Source organism: Mirounga leonina, unplaced genomic scaffold (genome assembly GCF_011800145.1).
Source record: "Mirounga leonina isolate KUSES-001 unplaced genomic scaffold, KU_Mleo_1.0 Mir_53, whole genome shotgun sequence".
NCBI classification, from domain to species: domain Eukaryota; kingdom Metazoa; phylum Chordata; class Mammalia; order Carnivora; family Phocidae; genus Mirounga; species Mirounga leonina.
In genome coordinates, this window is record NW_023270807.1 from 14,649,938 (window position 1) to 14,673,510 (window position 23,573).

The following is a 23,573-nucleotide window of genomic DNA, read 5'->3' on the forward strand; positions in this document are numbered from 1 at the left end:
ATTAAGGGAAGTGGCATAGTATGAATGCCGAAAAGTACAATATGGAGTTGAGAATTAAATATTTGGAGGGGATTCAAATAGCATCCAAATATTTTCAAACATGATGAATATCCATTACTAATAGCTTTACTAATAAGCTGCATAATATGATAAAAATTGTGCATCGGGGAAGTACAACACCTCTTTAATAAATTATGGGGAAAATACCAAATGTCTAAGATTATGACAAAGAAGCAAGCAGTTACAATCCTGTTTTTTGTTTTTATTGTTTAAAGAAATATATGGAGAATTTTTAGGCTTCTGTATGGATAAAATAAAACAAAAATGGTTCATAAGTAAAAGAATCTTGTGAGCTGCGAAAAGTACAATCAATATAAGGGATTTTATGAGAAGTTTGTCTGGCACTGGGTAGGTGAGGGGACAGGGGACAAATGAAATGGACAAGCCAAAAAACTGTACTTTAACACAAGCAAAATTATATGTATGGTATGCCAATATTCAGAAGCAATCTTCCCTTTCTTGGCAGTTAGCCAAGACACAGATAGGCTCTTGAGACCACATTGGTCATTTCTTAACCAAACTTCCTCAGCCCTGAGTGATTTCTAATAAATTAAAAGTCTGATGGGAATTATAATTCTTTACATTCAGACCCCAGATGGTTCTTTTACAAAGAACTCTCAAGTGTAAAATCAATGAAAGAAACATAATCTAGCAGGTCTGAGATGGAACTACACTTGATATTACAAGGGTGAATCATACATACATACAAAATGCAATCACACTGATGATTAAAATTAAATATAGAAGAAATTACTATAAGCAAATTTTATTACCTTCATGATGGCAGCATCTCACATACTGTTTGTCCCTAGAGTCATAAAGAATCTCTTTCAGAAATCATAATGCAAAAATAGTCTGCAGTTTCATTACAGTGTGGGGTCAAAGGTCTCAATATAATTTACAAATTAATTAAATAAACCCTGGCAACACTAAGAAAATATTATGAGGGGAATCCATAGAATGCCATTTTAGGTAAAACAATTTACTCTCTTTAATGAAATTATTCAAACTATATTTAAAACTTTTATGTCTTTCTAAAATAAAAAAAAAATTTCTTTGGAAAGTAAATTTCAGTAAAGTCAAATTGCAGCCTACCAATCACTACTTCTGCTATACAGCTTCAGATTTTATAATATTCTATCTAAAAGGCATTTTTTAAACAACTGAACTTTTCAAAATAATTTTCTGTACACTTTAGTTTAAAATAGAGAACGTTGAAAACATACACTAAATTTTTAAATCTAACACAAGTGAAGTGAGTTGATTTTCCACCACTGAATCAGGGACACAAAACTCGTTATGGAAAACTATTTTCCCTAAATTCTTAGAAGGAGAATTATTTCTCTTCCAAAATGTAAGATAGAAAAATTCACCTTTGGTGAGGACACAAATTTCAGTTGAACCTTCAGCAAAATTATTTTTTTAAGATGACACTTGTTTCTTTTCTCCTACTTCATGGCCTACTCTAGACCCCAGCTCCCAATAGCCCAAAATTTCTGCATGTCTTTCCGACCGTCCATTCTAGAAACCTCTGCCCCAGCTCAGTACCTGATTTCAACACACCTGAAATGCCAGTCTTTCAACTTAGCCCTCTGCAGGCTAATCCCTCTTAGGTAATAATATATATATATATATATATATATATATGTGTGTGTGTGTGTGTGTGTGTGTGTGTGTGTGTGTATCTGTGTGCTTATCTGGATGTGGCACTAGATAGTTTTTAAAGTGCTTTCAACTGTATTATTCTACTTCATCTTCATGATAGTTCTATGAGTTGAGAACAGAGTGTTATTTGTATTTCACAGATTAGGAAGTGAGTAGAGAAAAAATTAAATGAATGTTAAAGTTCATTTGGTTGGGTTAACAAAAGTAGTGTAGCTGGAATTAAAGCACAGTCATCCCTCCCTCCTGACCAAGGTCTGTCCATATGATACGTAAGTATGGTTTAACTATACAAGTGGCTTAAGTGTAACTTTTAAAAAATGAATCTTTGTTTCATGGGAGTTCACTGATTTCATTGATTTCCCAGTGATTCAAATAAATAAACATTTGTTCATTGAAAATCTATGTCCTAAGCACTCTGCTTATTTGTTTAGATTCCAAAGGAGCATAAAGAGTTTCTTCCTGGGCGCCTGGGTGGCTCAGTTAGTTGAGCGATGGCCTTCGGCTCAGGTCATGATCCTGGAGTCCCGGGATCGAGTCCCGCATCGGGCTCCCTGCTCGGCAGGGAGTCTGCTTCTCCCTCTGACCCTCCCCCCTCTCATGTGCTCTCTCTCATTCTCTCTCTCTCTCAAATAAATAAATAAAATCTTTTAAAAAAAAATTCCTTTGAGCTCACAAGGTGGTGGTGGTGGGGATACATACGTAATACAGTGGGAGGGGTTGTATGAGGAAACTCGGTACACAGTGTGTTAGGAGAATAAGAGAGAGACTAACTGGGGGGGGGGGTATTTTTACATTATGTTTTACAATAAATTTGTATTATGTCCTGAAAAATAAGTAGTAGCTTGAGAGGCAGAGAAAAATAAAGGCCTTTCAGATATAGACATAGAATTTTAGAGGTAAAGTCTTAGTTGTATTCCTATAGCAGCCTTTTGAATATTCCTCATGTAGGTGGAAAATGAAAGGGAAAGGGAAAAGAACTGGGGGCAGGTTTTGAAAGTGTATTTGTCACATTAAAGCAATTGTAAAACATTAGGGCACGTTTTGAAAGAATAAGAGGTATATGATTCCATTTGCAATATGAAAGACACCTTGGGGGTAGAGGGGATGCACAGCTGGAGTAGACCAGACTAGATGAAGGAAAACAGAGGTAGAACAGTGATGAAGAAGGTGGAGGAGGATGTTTCCTACAGGAGGCTAGTTTGGATTGGTAATACTGGATCCTTGTTATGTGTTCCTGTTTGTGATTCATGGCCTCCACTTCTAAAAGGTTTTCATATATATAATTTCTTTTTGCACAGTATGATTAGTTTCTGAGGGAGAGCAGAATATACCACCCCAGAATGTGCCACCTAGATACATGGATTATTTTGAATTGGAAACAATCAGGGCCCAGAAGTCAGAGGAAGAGCTTTTTACCTCCCCCTTAACTGCCTAAAAGAATTTAGTAAAGGGACCTGTACCAAGAAAAGAGCTATTACCAAAAATAACTTTTTATATCCAAAATATGTATCTGCATGGCATGGTAAACATTTGGTTTACCAAATACCCGCTTTTCTTAGCTCCCTTTTGAGACCCCAGACCCCCATCCCCTTTCTCTTAGCTCAGGATGGTATATAAGCTTCAATTACCTAGCTGCTGGAGAATCTCATACTTTTATGGGCCTCCATACATACAATATTTGTTTTTCTCCTGGTAATCTGTTTTACAGAAATTTAATTTTTAGGCTAGCCAAAAACCTAGAGGGGGAGAAGGGAAAAATTTCCTACCTCTACATTTTCTTCCTAATATTTTCTATTATTTTTCTGTTTAGGACATGGCTTTACCTAAGTGTTCATCTCAGCCTTTTGGAATTAGTGTTTTAATACTATTTTCCTGGTTTTCGGGATGATTTCAAGCAAGTAAATACTGTGAGTAAAGCGAGCTTATACCTTACTGTGGACACCATTCTCCCTGAGAGAATGATCTTCTTAATTCAGTAAGAGAGCCAGTATGGAGGAGTGCTGAGTCAGATTACCTAACGAGGAACCTTCTTACTAGCTGCATACTTTGGGAAAATTAACCTCTTCATGTCTCTGTTTCCTCAGCTTAAAAATGAAAGTAACTGTTTCTCCCTTATAAAGTTATGAGGATTAAATGAATAAATAAAATGAAGGGTTTTTTTTTTTTCCTACTCACAACAACACTTTGACACCAAATGTGTGGATTTTTCACAACTAGCAATTTTCCAGCCCTGTGAACACCAACTGAATGTCCTACAATACAATTCAGTCCTAACACTGTCTATCTAGAGTTAATGCAGACCCCACAGGTTAAGGGTTTAGTCCCATAAGACTACCTGCCCCACTTATATGACAATCTCAAGTCTCAGGTTGTATTGGCTATAAAGTGGGGGTTTCCATGACCCCTTCCATGAGTTCAATAATTTGCTTGTAGGGCTCACAGGACTCAGGAAAATGATTTACTTACTAGATTACAAAAAATACAACTGAAATGGAAAAGATGAACAGAACAAGGTATGGGGAAGGGGCAGAGATTCTATGCCCCTTCCAGGGGCACCACCCTCTTAGCACCCCCATGTGTTTCCCAGTCTGGAAGCTCCCCAAACCCCTTCAGTGAGGGTTTTTTTTTATGAAGGCTTCACCACTTAGGAATGACTGATAATAAACTCAATCTCCAGCTCTTTCCCCTTCCTGGAGGTCAGGGAATGGGGCTAAAATTCCAGCCCTCTAATCACATGGTTGATTCCTTTAGCAAGCGGTTCCCAGTTCACTCCCCCAGTCCTCGGGGTTTTTCAAAAAAAATCCTCTAATTTAATATAAACTCAGGTGCGGTTGAAAGCACCTGTTGTGAATAACAAAAGAAGTTCCTTTCACCCTTCTTTCTCTGCAGCTGGTTTAGGAGACGGGGACAAAATCCAAATAATATGACAAAAGATAGTCCTTTATCTTTATCACTTAGGAAATTACAAGTATTGTAGGAGCTGTGGCCAGGACCTGGGATGAAAACCAAAATATATATTTCTTATTATCATAATGAGCATTACTTAAAAAATATTTAGAACTCTAGCAGATTGTATTTGTTTAGTAAATGTTAGTCACACTGACCACTATCACCAACACCACCACCATCATATTGTGGGGACAAAAAGGTTTGCTTCTAAAGATTCAGAAGATAGATATTTAAGACAAAAAACAAAAGAGAACACATATTCCATGAAGTTTCTCATTCATTTTGCAAGAAAATTTTCAAACCACAGAAGCCTGACCCTAATGAAATGCTCATTCTATATGTTATGTAATCCTTTGGCCAGGATATTAATTATAAAATATTTTAATGTTCATATCATTAGCTCAATCTATGCACAAAATGCTCTTTATTTTCATGACACAAAAGTTTGCTGTTTTCTCACAGAAAAGTGTATGTTTAAAAATATTTGATTTTTTTATGATTTCTAAATTTACCTTCTAAGTAGTTATATATAAATAGTGCCAGCGTTCTCTTTTTTACCCTCTGTCCTTTCTCTGTATCTTCTTTCCACTAGAGATTTAAATCATTCTCATGGTTTCAATGAAAATCTCTTATTTGTAAAATTTCTAACTACCCATCTGCAGCCATGACCTCTAATTTTATCACTAATTATCTACTTGAGTGATTTGCAGTCACCTCAGTGTGAGCATATCTACCCAGAGACTCCTTATATTTCCCCACAGCCCTATAGATTCATATCTGTGGGAGACAATGTGGTATCCTGTTTAGGAGAAGGGCTTTGGGGTTTGACAAACATGATTTGCTCTGGCTCCATCTTTGGTAACTTTGTGACATTTGGTGACCTAACTTCTCTAGGCCTTAATAGTTACCTTGCTGATGGGCACCTGGGTGGCTCAGTTGGTTAAGCGACTGCCTTCGGCTCAGGTCATGATCCTGCAGTCCCAGGATCGAGTCCCGCGTCGGGCTCCCTGCTCAGCAGGGAGTCTGCTTCTCCCTCTGACCCTTCCCCCTCTCATGCTCGCTCTCGCTCTCTCTATCTCATTCTCTCTCTCAAATAAATAAATAAAATCTTTAAAAATAAAATAAAAAGATATTAAAAAATAGTTACCTTGCTGGTGAAAGGAATTTTCTATAAAAATTAAGATACTTAACTCAGTGTCTGGGAAAAGCAAGACCTCAATGAATTTTAGCTGTCATTAATGCTATCCACCCAGGGAGCCTCTGCATTACAGGTATACATAAATGTCTTTGTGTCTTTAAATGAATCTTCCTCCATTCTTCTGTTGGCTATGTCATGGTGATGTTAATTCTCAATACTTATGTCATCATGACCTCTTTTAGCCTGTTCTTGTCTTCTCTGGCTTCCTGCAATTTCATCTTTAAGAGGTCCCACATGTGGAACATGCAGAGCCTGGCCCACTGTGTTTTGAAGAAATGGGACTAGGAAGTTCACTTATAATGTCACCACATCCTCAGCTTGCAGTACCCTACAAATGCCATCTCCATATTCTGAGCATGGACCTTAAGTTTTCCTACTCTCACGTGTCTAGTCTGCTCCCAGTTCCTGCTATTTTTACTGGCTGACCAGTCCCAGAATTCTTTGTGCTCAGGCATCCAGCAAATTATCAGTATTGATACTGCCTGTCCTCAGCTAGCCTTCTGTTCCTTCATCATTTATAGCTCATGGTGCTCTTTCTTGACTCAACTTGTTTTCCACCTATTACTGTGTTTTCAGACATTTTACCTTCAGCACAGAGATTATAAATCATGATTTAACACTGGCTAAATTTATAAGTGCATGTGAACTTGAGCAGGAGGTATCATTGAAATCAAAACCATCAATTAGATAAATAAGTTAAAAATGAAAATGGACATTGACTCATAAGTATCTTTTTCTTGAACTATGTGGTATAAACCAATATGCTATTCTAAATACATTGAGACTATTGTATGTGTGTATATGTACCTGTGTTGTAAAAATCTATGCTATATTACATATATGCATATATATGTATATATATATCATGTATATACATATATATGCATGTACCTATATTTATATACATATATTATCATAGATTTTTATAACATTGTAGACACCTAGCTGGTTGCCATGGTAACAGCAATAAAGTTGATAATGGTTATGATGATGGGGTTGAAAAATAACTGACAGTAGGGAAATTTGTCTCTTAATTTCTATGGTACCTATACCATTGAGGGAGATATATGATTAGTACTTTATATTAAATATTATGACTATGGGCAAGTTACTGGGTCTTCTCTAGAGCTTCTCCCTTACTAAGATAGGAAGGTTCTTTTGGCTACAGCTCCCACACATGCTCTGGAAGAAAACAGAGAAGGAGGAGCAAAAATAAGCATTTTGCACTAGGAGAAACCAAGAGTGAAGGAGCATAGCAAGCTGGCACTAGGTCTAAGATCCCTCCTCTTGCCCTGCCTCACTGGCCGCTTCGGCTCTCATGAAGTCATCGCTGGAAAGCAAACATTGGCAGCATGAGAGATTATCCTGGGATCTGGCCTGCAGTCTGACAATATCTTTGGGGCACATTCTAGTGTAAACTATTCCTATTAGTACTCCACATTCATTCTGGCTCCTGAGCATAGCCAATTGCAGGAGCCAAGAGGAAATTCCCTGTTGAGGAAACGCTATGGGATACAGAGGAACAGGTGAGCGCAGCAGGAAATGGAACCCATTTTTTGACCCTCAAAGAAGGATACTTTGCAGTTATCTATACTTATCTATTTTAAAATAAAAATGAAAATTTTTATAGGAGTAAGAGGAAAAGGTAAAGCACAAAATGGGAAGAATTACTATTAATGCATGTCACAAAAATTCTCCAGCTAGTAACAAGGAAAAATATAATTTCTGACATCTTAGAGTTTGTATAAATCCTAGACCTCTTGGTGAAAATGAATTTCTTAGGTTGATTTTAGTATAGAAACTATTCTAGCATTTTCCCAAGTATTTTCTTTAGGTTGCAGTGTTGTTTTTTGGGAGGAAAAATGTCTTGGGAATGCCAGGTTAAACAAATGTTAATGGGTTCTCATCATTGATGTAAATGCTTTTTTAAAATATGCTGATGTGAGGGCGCCTGAGTGGCTCAGTCGGTTAAGCGACTGCCTTCGGCTCAGGTCATGATCCTGGAGTCCCGGGATCGAGTCCCACATTGGGCTCCCTGCTCGGCGGGGAGTCTGCTTCTCCCTCTGACCCTCCTCCCTCTCATGCTCTCTGTCTCTCATTCTCTCTCTCGCAAATAAATAAAATCTTAAAAAAAAAAAAATTAAAATATGCTGATGTGAGATAAATACAGTACACATTGTTTTACATTTATTTCACCATTGATTTCCTCCATACTTTCTTAAAATATATATATAAGGAGGGTTTTGCAGGATTAAAGTAATACAGACTACATTTAGGAAATACATGACCTATTCCATAATGGGTCCTGGACAATTTGAGATAAAAAAAGAGTTCTAGGTTTCTGTAAACTAGCCACATACTATTTTTTTCTATAATATTCTGGAACTCTAATGAGCTCTGTACCAATTAATATTACCCTCAATATAGCTCATCAAGGTGTGTTGGATTAATTTAAACTAAATGACAGGTCTTCTGTTATCACCTCCTTCCAATTTTAGTTCACATTTCCTTATGTAAGTTTTCGTTGTCTAAAAGCATGATTCAACTCTTATTATGCCATTAAGTATTTGTGCGGTATGTTGTATTTGTAATCCACAGGAACTGCACCTCCCAGTATTCATGCCTTGTAGTACTTTCCTCACCTTGAATTTCTACTGACCCTTTGACATCCTTTTACCATTTGAATGTAAAAGAAATGATGCCATTCAATTCTGGCCCTAAACATTAAAAAGGCGCAGCAGTTTTTCCTTTTTCATCTTGGAAGCCTAGCTAATAGAATCAGGAACCATACTATATAAAAAGAGAGATCCAAATTCTTCTCAGGGAGAGGAGATGGACAGTTCCGATAGATGGGAAAACACCTGAAAAGAGACCATGTGCAAGAGAAATGAGGTGCCCCAGTTGACCACACCAAGCCCTCAGACACATAGGGGAGGATTTCTGAGCCCTTTCATTTAGGCCATCCTCAGACTGAATGTAGCCACATAGAAGACATATCAGATGTTTCCATTCAATCAAAACCATCAAAATCAAATGAAAAGAACCTTGAGAGTAGCTTTGCCCAAATGTCCAACCCATTGAAATATAGACAGTCAAAAGAAGCCTTGTTTGATGCTATTAAATTTTAAGGTGGTTTATCACATGGCACAGATAACTGAAGTAGAAGGTTTTTTTTCTATCTTTAGGCTACAATATTTGGGGAAGAAACATAACTTCACCATACAGATAAATACAAACGAATATAATCGTCAATATGAGGTAGAGGAAGAAAATATTAGGAGGTTGGTGTGTGTATTAATATAAGTTTGAGAGAGAACTTTTCATTGGAGGAAATTGTCATTTTTCTTTGACTTCTAAAATCAGGTAGGATTGTTATCAAAAAAGGGGATTCTAGAGAGTGGAGCCAATAGGCTATAAATTGAATAGGTCAAGGGTGCCTGGGTGGCTCTGTCGGTTAAGCGACTGCCTTCGGCTCAGGTCATGATCCTGGAGTCCCAGGATCGAGTCCCACGTCGGGCTCCCTGCTCAGCAGGGAGTCTGCTTCTCCCTCTGACCTTCCCCCTCTCATGTGCGCTCTCTCTCTCTCAATCTCGCTCTCTCAAATAAATAAATAAATAAAATCTTTAAAAAAAAAATTGAATAGGTCAAAAGGTATTGGCTCTGGAGAATTATACACACACACAAATACATACATATGTATGTGTATAGTTATATGTGCACGTGCATATATAACTGTATAGAATATGCATATAAAACCAACTATATAGAATATATATAAATGTGTATGTATGTAGATATCCTTTATATATATATCACATTACTATAGGATATATATATAAATTATACATAAGATATATATAAATTATACATATCTAAAATATACATATGTATTACATATGTATATATGCAAATATACACAACTATATAGGCTATACATATACTTAGGAAACTCAAATATATATATCCAGATTTATACCAAGAAATTTACACAATTATTTTCTCTTATTTTTATTGAAGTATACTTAACATATTATGTTACATTAATATCGGGAGTACAACATATTGATTCAGCAGTTCCATGCATTACTCAGTGCTCACCATAAGTATAGTCACCATTTCACCATTTGTCACCATACAACATTATTACAATATTGTTGACTATATTCTCTAAGCTCTACTTTTCATTTCCATGACTTATTTATTTTATCACTGGAAGTTTGTACATCTTAATCCCTTTTGTCTATTTAGCCCATCTCCCCCACCCACTTCCCCTCTGGGAACTGTTTGTTTTCTGTATTTACGAATCTATTTAGTGTTTTGGGGGGTTTTTTTTGTTTTTTTTTAGTTGCCACATATAAGTGAAATCGTATGGCATTTGCTTTTCTCTGACTTGTTTCACTTAGCAGAATACTCTCTAGATCTATCTATGTTGTTACAAATGGCAAGATCTCATTTTTTATGGCTGAGTAATATTCCATTGAGAGAGAGAGAGAGTGTGTGTGTGTGTGTGTATGTACCCCATATCTTCCTTATCCATTCATCTACTGAGGGACACTTGGGTTCCTTGTATATTTTGGCTGTTGTAAATAATGCTGCAAGAAACATAGGGGTACATATATCTTTTCAAATTATTGTTTTTGTTTTCTTTGGACAAATGCCCAGCAGTGGGATTACTGCATCATATGATATTTCTGTTTTTAATTTCCTGAGGAACCTCCATACTGTTTTCTACAGTAGTTGTCCCAATTTACATTCCCACCAACAGTACACAAGGGTTCTCTTTTCTCTACATTCTTGTCTACACTTGTTTCTGTCTTTTTGATACTAGCCATTTGACTGGTGTGAAGTGATATCTCACTGTGGTTTTGATTTGTGTTTCCCTGATAAGTGATATTGAGCATCTTTTCATGTGTCTGTTGGCCTCGTACATGTCATCTTTGGAAAAATGCCTATTCAGGTCCTCTACCCATATTTTAATTGAATTATTTTATTGGTGTTGAGTTGGGTATTAACTCCTTGTCAAATATATGATTTGCAAAACATTTTCTCCCATTAAGTATGTTGCCTTTTTGTTCTGTTGGTGGTTTCCTTTGTAGTACATAGCTTTTTATTTTGGTATAACCCCAATAGTTTATTTTTGCTTTTGTTTCCCTTGCTGACGACATATATCCATAGATCTGTTGCAAAGATCAACATCCAAGAGATTACTGCCTACATCCTCCTCTAGGAGTTTTATGGTTTCAGGTCTCAAATTTAGGTCTTTAATTCATTTTGAGTTTATTTTTGTGTATGGTGTAAGAAAGTGGTCCAGTATCATTCTTTTCACCATGTAACTCTCCAATTTTCCCAACACCATTTGTTGAAGAGACTGTCTATTATGCATTGAATATTCTTGTCTCCTTTGTTGTAGTTTAATTGACCATATAATCTTGGGTTTATTTCTGGGCTCTCTATCTTGTTCCATTGATCTATGTGCTTATTTTTGTGCCAGTACCATACTGTATTCTATACTCTATCTTTCTAGTGTATCTTGAAATCTGGGATTGTGATACCTCCAACTTTGTTCTTTCTCAAGATTGCTTTGGTTATTGCATGTCTTCTGTTGTTCTATACAAATGTAAGGATTATTTGTTCTGCTACTGTGAAAAATGCGATTAGTATTTTCATACTGATGGTGTTAGATTTGTAGATTGCTTTGGGTAGTGTGGACATTTTAACATTATTCTTCTAATCTATGATTATTTTTCCATTTGTATTGTCTTCAGTTACTTTCATAATTGTCTTACAGTTTTCAGAGTACAGGTCTTTCACCTCCTTGGTTAAATTTATTCCTAGGTATTTTATTCTTTTTGGTGCCATTGTAAATGAGATTTTTAATTTCTCTTTCTGCTATTTCATTTTTGTATGCTGCAACTTTATGGAATATGTTTATTACTTCTAATAGTGTTTTTGGTAGTCTTTAGAGTTTTCTATATATAGTATCATGTCACCTTCAAGTTATGAGTTTTACTTATTCCACACCAATTTGGATGATTTTCTTTTTTAAAAAGATTTACTTATTTATTTGAGAGACAGTGAGAGAATAAGGGGCGGGGAAGAAGGAGAGAGAGAATCCTGAAGCAGACTCCCTGCTGAGCATGGAGCCCATGTCAGGCTCAATCCCAGGATGCTGAGATCATGACCTGAGCCAAAATCAAAGGTCAGCTGCTCAACTGACTGAGCCACCCAGGTGCCCTGGATGACTTTTGTTTCTTTTTCTTGTCTGATTGCTGTAGGTAGGATTTCTAGTACTATGTTGAATGAAAGAGGTGAGAGTGGACATCCTTGTCTTATTCTTGATCTTAGAGGAAAAGCTCTCAGTTTTTCACCATGTAGTTTAACGCTAGCAGCAGATTTTTCTAAAATTTTTTATTGTTATGTTAATCACCATACATTACATCTATTAGTTTTTGATGTAGTGTTCCATGATTCATTGTTTGTGTATAACACCCAGTGCTCCATGCAGAACGTGCCCTCTTTAATACCCATCACCAGGCTAACCCATCCTCCCACGCCTCTCCCCTCTAGAACCCTCAGTTTGTTTTTCAGAGTTCATCATCTCTCATGGTTCATCTCCCCCTCCGATTTCCCCCCCTTCATTCTTCCCTTCCTGCTATCTTCTTTTTTTTTTTCTTATTCTTAACATATAATGTATTATTTGTTTCAGAGGTATAGATCTGTGATTCAACAGTCTTGCACAATTCACAGCGCTCACCATAGCACATACCCTCCCCAGTGTCTATCACCCAGCCACCCCATCCCTCCCACCCCACCCCCCACTCCAGCAACCCTCAGTTTGTTTCCTGAGATTAAGAATTCCTCATATCAGTGAGGTCATATGATACATGTCTTTCTCTGATTGACTCATTTCGCTCAGCATAACACCCTCCAGTTCCATCCATGTCGTTAGCAGTAGATTTTTAATATAGGGCCTTTATTATATTGAGGTATATTCCCTCTAAACCCACTTTGTTGAGAATTTTAATCCCTTTATCATCATGTAATGCTCTTCTTTATCTTTTGCTACGGTCTTTGTTTTAAAGTCTATTTTGTCTGGTATAAGTACTGTTAACCTGTCTTCCCCTGACCCCACTTCCATTTGCATAGAATATCCTTTTCCATCTCTTCACTTTCCATCTCCATATGTCTTTAGGTATGAAGTGAGTCTCTGTCAGGAGCATATAGATGGGTCTTGATTTTTATACATTCAGTTACCTTTTGTCTTTTGATCAGAACATACAGTCCATTTACATTTAAGGTAATTAATTTTGTTTTGCCAAATTGATTTGCCATTTTGTTCATTGTTCTCTAGTTGTTTTCGAATTCTTGTCCTTCTTCTCTTCCCTTGTGATTTGATGACTTTTATTAGTGTTATGCTTGGATTTCTCTCAATTTTTTGTGTGTCTATTATAGGTTTTTTATTTCTGGTTACAACTGGGTTCTTATATAACATGTTATGAGTATAGCAGGCTATAATAAGTTGATGATTGCTTAAGATTGAACACATTCTATAAAGCACTAAATTTTTACTCCCTTGCCACATTTTATGTATATATCATATTTTATATATATTTTTTTATTTTGTGTGCCACTGACCTAATTTTTGTAGATATAATTGATTTTACTACTTTTGTGTTTCAACCTCTATACTGGATTAATATGTGATTAATCTATTACCTTTACTATATGTTTGTTTTTATCTGAATTTTCATTCATAATTTTCTTCTAGTTATGGCTTTTTGTTTTTACTTAAAAGAATCCCTTTTAAATTTCTCAAATGACTGTTTTAGTGGTGATAAACTGCTTTAAGAAACTCTTCATCTCTCCTAGTCTGAATGATAACCTTGCTAGCTAGAGTATTCTTGGTTGTGGGTTTTTTCTTTCAACACCTTGAATGCAACATGTCACTTTCTTCTGGCCTGCAAAATTTCTGTTGTAAAATCAGATGATAGCCTTATGAGGTTTCCCTTGTATGTACCTGCTTTCTTTTCTCTTGCTGCTTTTAAAATTCTCTCTTGAATTACTTTTTGCTATTTTAATTATTATGTGTCTCTTTGGGTTTATTTGTTAGAGGTATGTCTGTACTTCCTAGACCTGGCTGTCTGTTTCCTTCCCCAGACTGGAAAGTTTTCAGCTATTATTTCTTCAAATAAGTTTTCTGCCTTTTTCTCTTTCTCTTCTTCTGGGATACCTATAATGCAAATATTATGCTTGATGATGTTGCTGAGTTACCCTTAACCTAGTCTCATTTTTTATTGTTCTTTTTTTTGTTTGCTGTTCAGCTTGGTTGCTTTTTATTGCCTGTCTTCCATTAAGCCAACCCATTCTTCTGCATCTTCTAATTGGCTGTTGCTTCCCTCTAGTGTGCGTTTTACTTCAGTTATTGAATTCTTCAGCTCTGTCTGGTTCTTCTTTATTTTTTATGTCTCTGTTGAAGTTCTCACTGAGTTCATTCACTCTTATCTCAGGTCCAGCAAGTATCTTTTTGAACTTTACTTTGAATTCTTTATCAAGTATTTTTTTAATCTTCCTTTCATTTAGCTCTTTTACTGTGATTTTGTCTTGTTCTTTCATTTGGGGCACATTCCTCTGTTTCTTCATTTTGTCTCACCCTCTGTTTCTATGTATTAGGGAGGTGAGCTATATCTCTTGGTCTTGAAAGAAGTTGCTCTGTGTAGAAGAGGTCCTGTAGTGCCCTGCAGTGCCCCCTGGTCCTGGGTACCAGAATGAGAAGCTCCATGGATATCCCCGGTGTGGGCTACTTACGCCCTATTGTTGTGGCTAAGCCATAATTGCCTTCAGCCCAATGGCTGGAATGACTGCTTTGCCTGCTATGGGCACAATAGGCAGGGTTTGGTTCTTGTGCCTTGTTTGAGGCCACCACAGGCTTATTGGAGGGCGTTGCTGGCAGTCAGACTAGTGTCTGCAATTAGTCACCTCCACAGCTGCAGGTGCACTGAAGGGCAGGGTATGCTCCCTGCATGGCCAATTGAGAGACTGTCATTGGTGGGTGGGGCCAGTAGCAGACTATCTGTCCATAATTACCTTCTCTGCCATAGCTGCAAGTACACTGAAGTGCAGGGCTTGCTCCCTGTGTAGCCAGTTATGAGGCCTGGCAACTGTCGGTGCACTGGTGCATGGGGTTATCTCTTGCCCTCTCCAGGCCAGGAGTTACTTTGGAGTGGCACAGGTCCCTGCTGGGGTTGCCTGTAGGATGCACCAGAGCAGGAGCTGCTTTAGAGGGATGTCTGCGGAGGCAGGCAGGTTGTATGGGGTGGCTCTACAGGGGAACACTTGGGCAAGGCATGTGGTTTTAGCAAGGTAGATGGAGAATATCAGAACTGGTTATTTCAAGAATCTGGCTATCTAGACTGGGGGAGAAAAAGAGAAATGGCACCTGCCAACACTTTTGATCCTGGAGAGGTCTCCTGAAGGTCCATACCCCTCCAGGGCATGTTCTAATACCAGTCCATAATTTTTTTATGTATACCCCAGGTACTTTTCAAACTGTTGCTTCTATGCTGTGTCATGCCCCAAGTTATTTATCGTGCTGGCTCTTTAAGTTCAGGTACTCAGTTTCCTACTGCCTTCCAGCTCTCCTAGAGTTAAGCACACTGATTTTTAAAGCTCCTCAAGTTAAATCCATCTGGTTTTCAAAGTCAGATCTTATAGGGACTTGTCTTCCCAGTGTGGTTCCCCAGTGCTAGCAGTACCTGGTGTGGGGTCTGCTCCTCTTGATTCTCCATGCTTGTGATGTCCCTCCAATTGATGCTTAGATTCCCCAAGGATTTGGTTCCCAATCACATCTCTGCCACTCCTACCCTTTTAGACGTAGTCTTCTCTCTATGAATAACTGTGGAAGGTGTGTTTTGCCAGTCTTCAGGTCATTTTCAGAATTAGTTGCTAAGATGCAGTTGTTATTTCAGTGTGTCTATGGGGTGAAGTGAGCTCAGAATCCTCCTACTCTGCCATCTTCCTGCCTTTCCTCACAAATTTACACAATTTATCTAATTTAATCTTCAACAATCTTACAAACTAGGCATTATATTCCCCAAATTATAGAAAAGAAAGTTGAAATTCAAAGTGTTTGTATACCTTCTCAAATCATAAAGGATTTGTCACAGAACTATATAATTCAAGTTCTTATGTTGTCAGTATTCTAGTCCATCTCTTTTCAGTCAGAATGACTGGAAGAATTAACTAATTGTTATTTAGCACAAATTTTAAATTCTTGTGTGTGTTGTTTATTGCACTGTTTGTGAGCTATGACCAATCAGTACGTCAAAATCATTTCAGTATATTGGGCTTTGTACACCATAAAAAGTCAAAACTCATTATAAAAGCCCCATCAACCAAGGTTTGCTCTAGATTAAATTATCACAGAGGTCAGTGCTTCTCAGACATTAATGTTTCTATGAATTAAGGATCTTATTAAATTAAAGATTAGAATTCAGTAAATCTTGTTTGAAGCTTGTGATTCTGCATTTATAATAAGTGCTTAGCCATGGATAACACTCTATCAAGGATCTAGACAAGATGGTTCTCACATGCTTATCTCTGTATCTCCTCCCCTCCCACCATTTCCTGCCAGTAGATTACTAACCTGACAAATACCCTTGGCTCCATAAGAATTCAAATATTTTACCATTTTCCAATTGTTTACATTTTACTTGTACTCTAGTCTTTCAAATCTTTAAAATATTATTTAGTAAAATAATTCCAGTCAATGAAAATACTTTTAAATTCAACCCTTCCAGAAAATATAGTTTGCTTAAAACAGATTTCTGCACTTTTATTCATAAAATATAAATAATGGTGACACTTTGTACCTGAGATAACTTATCAGGAAACAGGGTTTTTCTTCCTATTGTTGTTTGGCAGGGGAATATTTTAGTAAATATTCAGTAACAGCATTAGGCATTAGAGGATTATCCTCTGTGGTTAAATGGAGGACTAGCTATTTATTAAACTGGAACACAAGGGAGATAATGAAAGCTATATATTTTTTTCTCAATTTCTTCCTCAGCTGCTAAGGTCATAAGCTTGAGAGTTGTGAAGAATTTTTTTTATATATATTGTATCTTTCAATATGTCTTTTATGGCATGATTAGGAGGTTTAAACTGATTGGATTTGTAAAGTACTGTGAATTTTTGCTAAACTTTAAATGGACTCATTATAACTAGGGTAAAATAGGATTTCATAGAAATTTATTCAAAAAGAGATTATACTGAATCTGCTTTCCAAAAACAATTTCTATCACTTTTACTTGGTAAATATTGACATAATGATAAATGTAGTATAATCTATTCAAAGAGTATACACTGTCTTGATCAGACTGTTTTGGTACTAAAAATTGCCTGCTACTCAGGAAAGAAAGGATAGACTGAACTTTTCAAACAGATTTATTAGGGGTGAAACTATAAGTACATAGAATTTTATAGGCATTGAGAAAGGGATCCACCTGTTCAGTTTAATTCTGTAAAATAAGATCTGTCCTTTGATACAGTTATGTGTAACTTAACTGCTTATTTAGCACTTGTCTCCTAGCTGCATATTCCTTTGAAATAACATCTGTTTCAGCTTGTGCCTTGACTAATTACAAAATTATTATCAAGCATCTAAGTCCAAATATATACCCAAAATAATTGATAAGATAAATATCTCTCCTCCTAGTCACTGGCTCAAGAAAAAAATGGATAGCTGGTTGTCTGAAAATCCAGGAAAAAACAAAACAAAACAGATAAGATACCGTATTTTGGTGGGGAGTGTTGATTATGAGGATGAGGGAGGAATAGGGTTGGGACAATTCTATGGGTAATTCTTCAAATATTTCTTTTTTTAAAAAAACTAATCTGCATATAGTTAAAGTGAGATAGAAATATGATTGCTAATTCACTGTTTTCATGGAGACATTTATGTATATTTTATGAAGACTATTGGATCACTGTTAAGAATCACAGCACATCTCTTTTGCAAACAATAACCATAATATTCACAATAAAAATAGAGACCTATGGTCAATGTTCTCAAAAGCCTGGAACCAACCTCAGAGAATGGATGAAATGGCACTTGAGGGTAGCAATCAATTCTATTCACAAACTATAATGAGCATCAGAAGCATGTGAGAAGATTTATAACCAAAAAGATGCATGTGACCCCATTAGGGTTCTCTTCTTTTGCATGGGGCAGGGAGAAAAAGTTAAGGTGGGGATAAAGGTCAGGGGGCCATGAGTGCTAAAGAATCCAACTGAATTGAAGAAAATCTGAAACAAGGAATTTCAGAATTTTTATCCTCTTCTGCTCCAGAAAAGCTACATCAAACAATTTAATGTCAAATCTACTACCATAATTCAGCTTTTTAGCATGATAAGTTAGCCCTATCTAAATTTTAGTTCTTTATCACAGAAATATTACTATACCCTAATTAGCCCAGCTCTTATTTGGCACCCGACTCACTAGTTTTTGCCTTCTCCTATGTCTGTTTCTGAAAATTTTCTGTTTTTTACTAAGGGGCTAATATGAGCAGGCCTGACCATGTTTAAATAATCTCAATATGATGGTTAATCTTATGTGTCAACTTGGCTGGACCACAGTGCCCAGAAATTTGGTCAAACATTATTCTGAATGTTTCTGTGAAGGTGTTTTTGGATGGATGAGATTAACATTTAAATCAGTAGACTTTGAGTAAAGCAGATTACTTTCTATAAAGTGGGTGGGCCTTATACAATCAGTTAAAGGCCTTGATAGAACAAAAACTGACTCTCCCTTGATCAAGAAGGAGTTTCAGCAGTCTGCCTTTGGAATCAAGTTTCACCCCTTCCCTGGGTCTCCAGCCTGCTGCTCTACTGAACAGATTTTGGATCTACCAAGGCTTTACTATTAAATAACTCAATTCCTTAAAATAATCTCCCTCTCTGTAAACACATTCTGTTGGTTTGGGGAACTCTAACATATGCACAATAAATTTTTCTTTCATAAATCTATATTTATTAGGAAAAAGCTGCAAAGCTCTAAAAGGAAGATCTCATTTAGTCATAATTGGGATTACCCTAGAATAGATTGGCAAAATTCTGAGGTGCTGTAGCATGCAAAAGCAAACTAGTCCTTGTAGATAATTCTTTTGTTGTTGTGCTCTTTCTCTCAAAACAACAACAAGTGCAAGCAGGGAGGGGCAGAGGGAGAGAGAATCCCAAGCGGGCTCCACACTTAGCAGGGAGCCCAGCAGGGAACCCGACATGGAGCTTGATCTCAGGACCCCAAGATCATGACCTGAGGTGAAATCAAGAGTCAGACACTTAACTGACTAAGCCACACAGGGCCCCCGATGATTCTAATTTATACATTTTTTTAAAGATTTTATTTATTCATTTGACAGAGAGAGACAAAGCGAGAGAAGGAACACAAGCAGGGGGAGTGGGAGGAGAAGCAGGCTTCCCACCCAGCAGGGAGCCTGATGCGGGGCTTGATCCCAGGACCCTGGGATCATGACCTGAGCTGAAGGCAGACACTTAACGACTGAGCCACCCAGCTGCCCCCTAATTTATAAATTTATCAAGTTCAACTTTGTTGACTCCTATGATGACTCCAGCCACTTGTTCTCATGTGGCATATATACATGCATCAAGAGAACTCAGAGAGCCTTGCCTCTGTCTACTGGACTCATCTCTTGATTGGGACTGACAATTCTACAGCCTTCTCTGTGAATACAGATTGACTGTTTCCCAGAGTTTTTGGTGCCTAGCTGAAAAATGCAGTTTTCTCAGAACAGGAAGAAATAATGATAAAGCTATAGAATGGTATTTCACTAGAAACTAGCGTACCTTCTCCCCACCCCCAATCTTTAATATGTGACTCCCTAGTGCAAAGACATCATCTAAATGGCAACCATATTTCTTCAAAATGATTACACTTGCTGTAGAGGTGTCATTCCAAGGCTCTGGCTATGGTGATTGAGTTAGAACTATCTCTCTAACATAAGTCTTTGGACTCAATGACAAATGCTTATGCTATTTGTTTAATTACCTGTAATTAATGGCCTATGTCAGTTTCTTTTCTGACACCACATTGAATGTTTTAATTTGGGCATGGAATGCCTTTAAAGGAGTAAAACTTCATAAATTTGTGAGCTCTTAGTCATAAATTTTAACAAATTCTTTATCAGTCATTCCACTATTCTAATATTAAAAAATTAGAAAGTTGACTATTTTACTTATAGCAAAAATACTGGAGACATATATGAGTATATATGGATATATATATGTATTTATGTATATATATTTGTTTATATATGTGTGTGTATATATATATATATATCACAACAGTAGTCCTAAAAATTCTTTTATCCAAATTATAATTTAAGCATTTAGTTGTAATAAATTCCTAACTGCAGCACTATAAGCAAAAAGAGAACAGAGATGTATCTATATAAAAACATTGTTAACCAGCAATTATAATTTTGTCTCTTTGTCTTTTATAACTTATTTTGTGCATTGTGATTCAAGATCAGAATTCAGGAGTCTTCTTTACTTTTTATCATATGCTTTAGCTCAGTAATAATATAATTATGTGGTGTCCGCATAGCCATATGGATCTAGGAAGGAGGTTTTCCTAAAATGGTGAGAAACTATACTAATTGTTTAGTTTTCCATTTCCATATTAGAAAATGCACATATAACTAGAGATATTCTTGACTTTTGATGGGGTTCACATACCAATAATCCCACTGTAAGTTGAAAATATCATAAGTTGAAAATTCATTTAATACACCTAACCTATTGAACATCATAGCTTAGTCTAGGCTATCTTAAACACACTCACAACACTTACATTAGCCTACAGTTGGGCAAAATCATGTAACACATAGCCTATTTTATAATAAAGTACTGAATCTCATGTAATATATTGAATAGTGTGCTAGAAGTGAGAAACAGAATGGTTATATGGGCACAGAAAGGCTATAAGTGTATCAGTTATATACTCTCCTGATCCTGTAGCTGACTGGGAGCTGTGCTCCCTGTCCCTGCCCATCATCCTGATTGAATAACTATATTGCATATCATTGTCCCAGAAAAAGATCAAAATTCAAAATTTGAAACAGTTTCTACTGAATGCATATTGCTTTCTCACAGTTGTAAATTCAAACAATCATAAGTCGAACCATTGTAAGTTGGAGACCATTAAAACTCAGTATTTTACTATAATTATTTTACATCATATATTAAGAGAAAGTTTTTTAAAAAAATAACTTTCACACAGCAAGATACTTCACTCAATAACATTTAAGTATCAATTCCTACTTATTGAACATGTGTTTTCTCCCAGACTTGGTAGAAATTGTTTCTAGTTAATCCTGAATTAATCCTGAGTCTCTTGGTGGATGCAACTCTTTTAACATGTGTGTAGATATTTCTACATCAATTCTAAGATCGTTGTGGGTAAAGACCCACTTGGTTGTAAATTCTGTGTTTCAGAGCTTTTCTGTTCCCATCTTGATCCAGGCAATCATTGTGATAACCTCCTCTGATTAAAACACCACCACCTGGTTGAATGCTCAGTGTCTGAAAACTCAGATATTTAATTGTCCCCCTTCATTCCACTCCCATGATGGCTTTTGTTCTCCTTAGTTTCCTGATTTTCACTTACACTTTATCTGGTCCTTTTATTCTGACCTCATAGTTTTTTTTTGTTTTAAATTTTTTTTTAATTCTTATGTTAATCCCCATACATTACATCATTAGTTTTAGAAGTAGTATTCCATGATTCATTGTTTGTGCATAACACCCAGTGCTCCATACAGAATGTGCCCTCCTCAATACCCACCACCAGGCTAATCCATCCTCCCACCCCCCTCCCCTCTAGAACCCTCAGTTTGTTTTTCAGAGTCCATCGTCTCTCATGGTTCGTCTACCCCTCCGATTTCCCCCGCTTCATTCTTCCCCTCCTGCTACCTTCTTCTTCTTCTTTTTTTTGTTTTTCTTAACATATATTGCATTATTTGTTTCAGAGGTACAGATCTGAGATTCAACAGTCTTGCACAATTCCCAGCACTTACCAGAGCACATAACCTCCCCAGTGTCTATCACCCAGTCACCCCATCCCTCCCACCCCACCCCCCACTCCAGCAACCCTCAGTTTGTTTCCTGCAATTAAGAATTACTCATATCAGTGAGGTCATATGATACATGTCTTTCTCTGTTTGACTTATTTCGCTCAACATAATATCCTCCAGTTCCATCCACGTCGTTGCAAATGGCAAGATCTCATTCCTTTTGATGGCTGCATAATATTCCATTGTGTATATATACCACATCTTCTTTATCCATTCATCTGTCGATGGACATCTTGGCTCTTTCTACAGTTTGGCTATTGTGGACATTGCTGCTATAAACACTGGGGTGCACGTACCCTTTCGGATCCCTATTTTTGTATCTTTGGGGTAAATACCCAGTAGTGCAATTGCTGGATCATATGGTAGCTGTATTTTCAACTTTTTGAGGAACCTCCATACTGTTTTCCAGAGTGGCTGCACCAGCTTGCATTCCCACCAACAGCCAACACACAGATTTTATAAATGTCATTCTACTAGAAAACTTTTTCTCATTAATAAAAGGGAGGGGGGCGCCTGGGTGGTTTAGTCAGTTAAGCGTCTGCCTTCAGCTCAGGTCATGATCCTGGGGTCCTGGAATTGAGCCCCACATGGGGCTTCCTGCTCAGCAGGGAGCCTGCTTCTCTCTCTCCTTCTGCCCTTCTCCCCATGCTCGTTCTCTCTCTCTCTCAAATAAGTAAAATATAAATAAATAAAGACTAACCATTTAGGTCTCAGCCTAATATCCTCTGAAAGTGCTGATCTGCTGATCCTGCCCCATTTGCCTGCCATGTTTCACATAGTCCCACCCATTGTTCTCTCTTTCAGCATCCTGTTTATATCCTTCAAGGCACATATGGCTTTATATAATATTGTATTCACCTGGTTTTGGTCTTTTGCATCAAGTAAAAAGTAAATTTCATGTCTGCACAACCCATGCCTGAATAATCAGCTTTGAATCCTCAGATCTGGCATGAAGGTTTTGCCTAATATTTATGGAATAAAACTGATATTTGTCTTTTAGTTTAATCTTTTAAATTATGATGTAAAAAATGCACAAATTTAGGGAACTAGTGAAATATACATTCTCCATATTTAAAACCTATCAAAATTTTGCCACTTTTCCTTCCCTTGTATTTTTACGTTTCTGTATTTTCCTTTGATAAAATAAGATTGTAGACACTATGTAACACTATGTCATTTCCACATTTCTAAAACATACCTGTAATTATTCAGATTCTCAGGAAATATTTTTACCAATAGGATTTTTTAATTTGTGGAATTATAGTTGAGTTGTGCCTAGATTGAGATTTGTTTGTATGGTTTGGATATTAGCAATCATCTAAAAAATGTATATTTCCTAATTACAGTGCCTTAATCACAACTAATACAATTAACAATAATCTTTTGGTAGCATCTAATACCCAGTTCAAGCCAGATTTCCTCCATCACCTCATAACATCTTTTCAGTTTATTTATTCAAATATATATTACAACAAAGTCCAAAGTGTGCATTCGTTTATAAATCTAAATCTAAAGTCTCTTTAAACTTAGATCTAACCTTCCTTTTGTCCCTT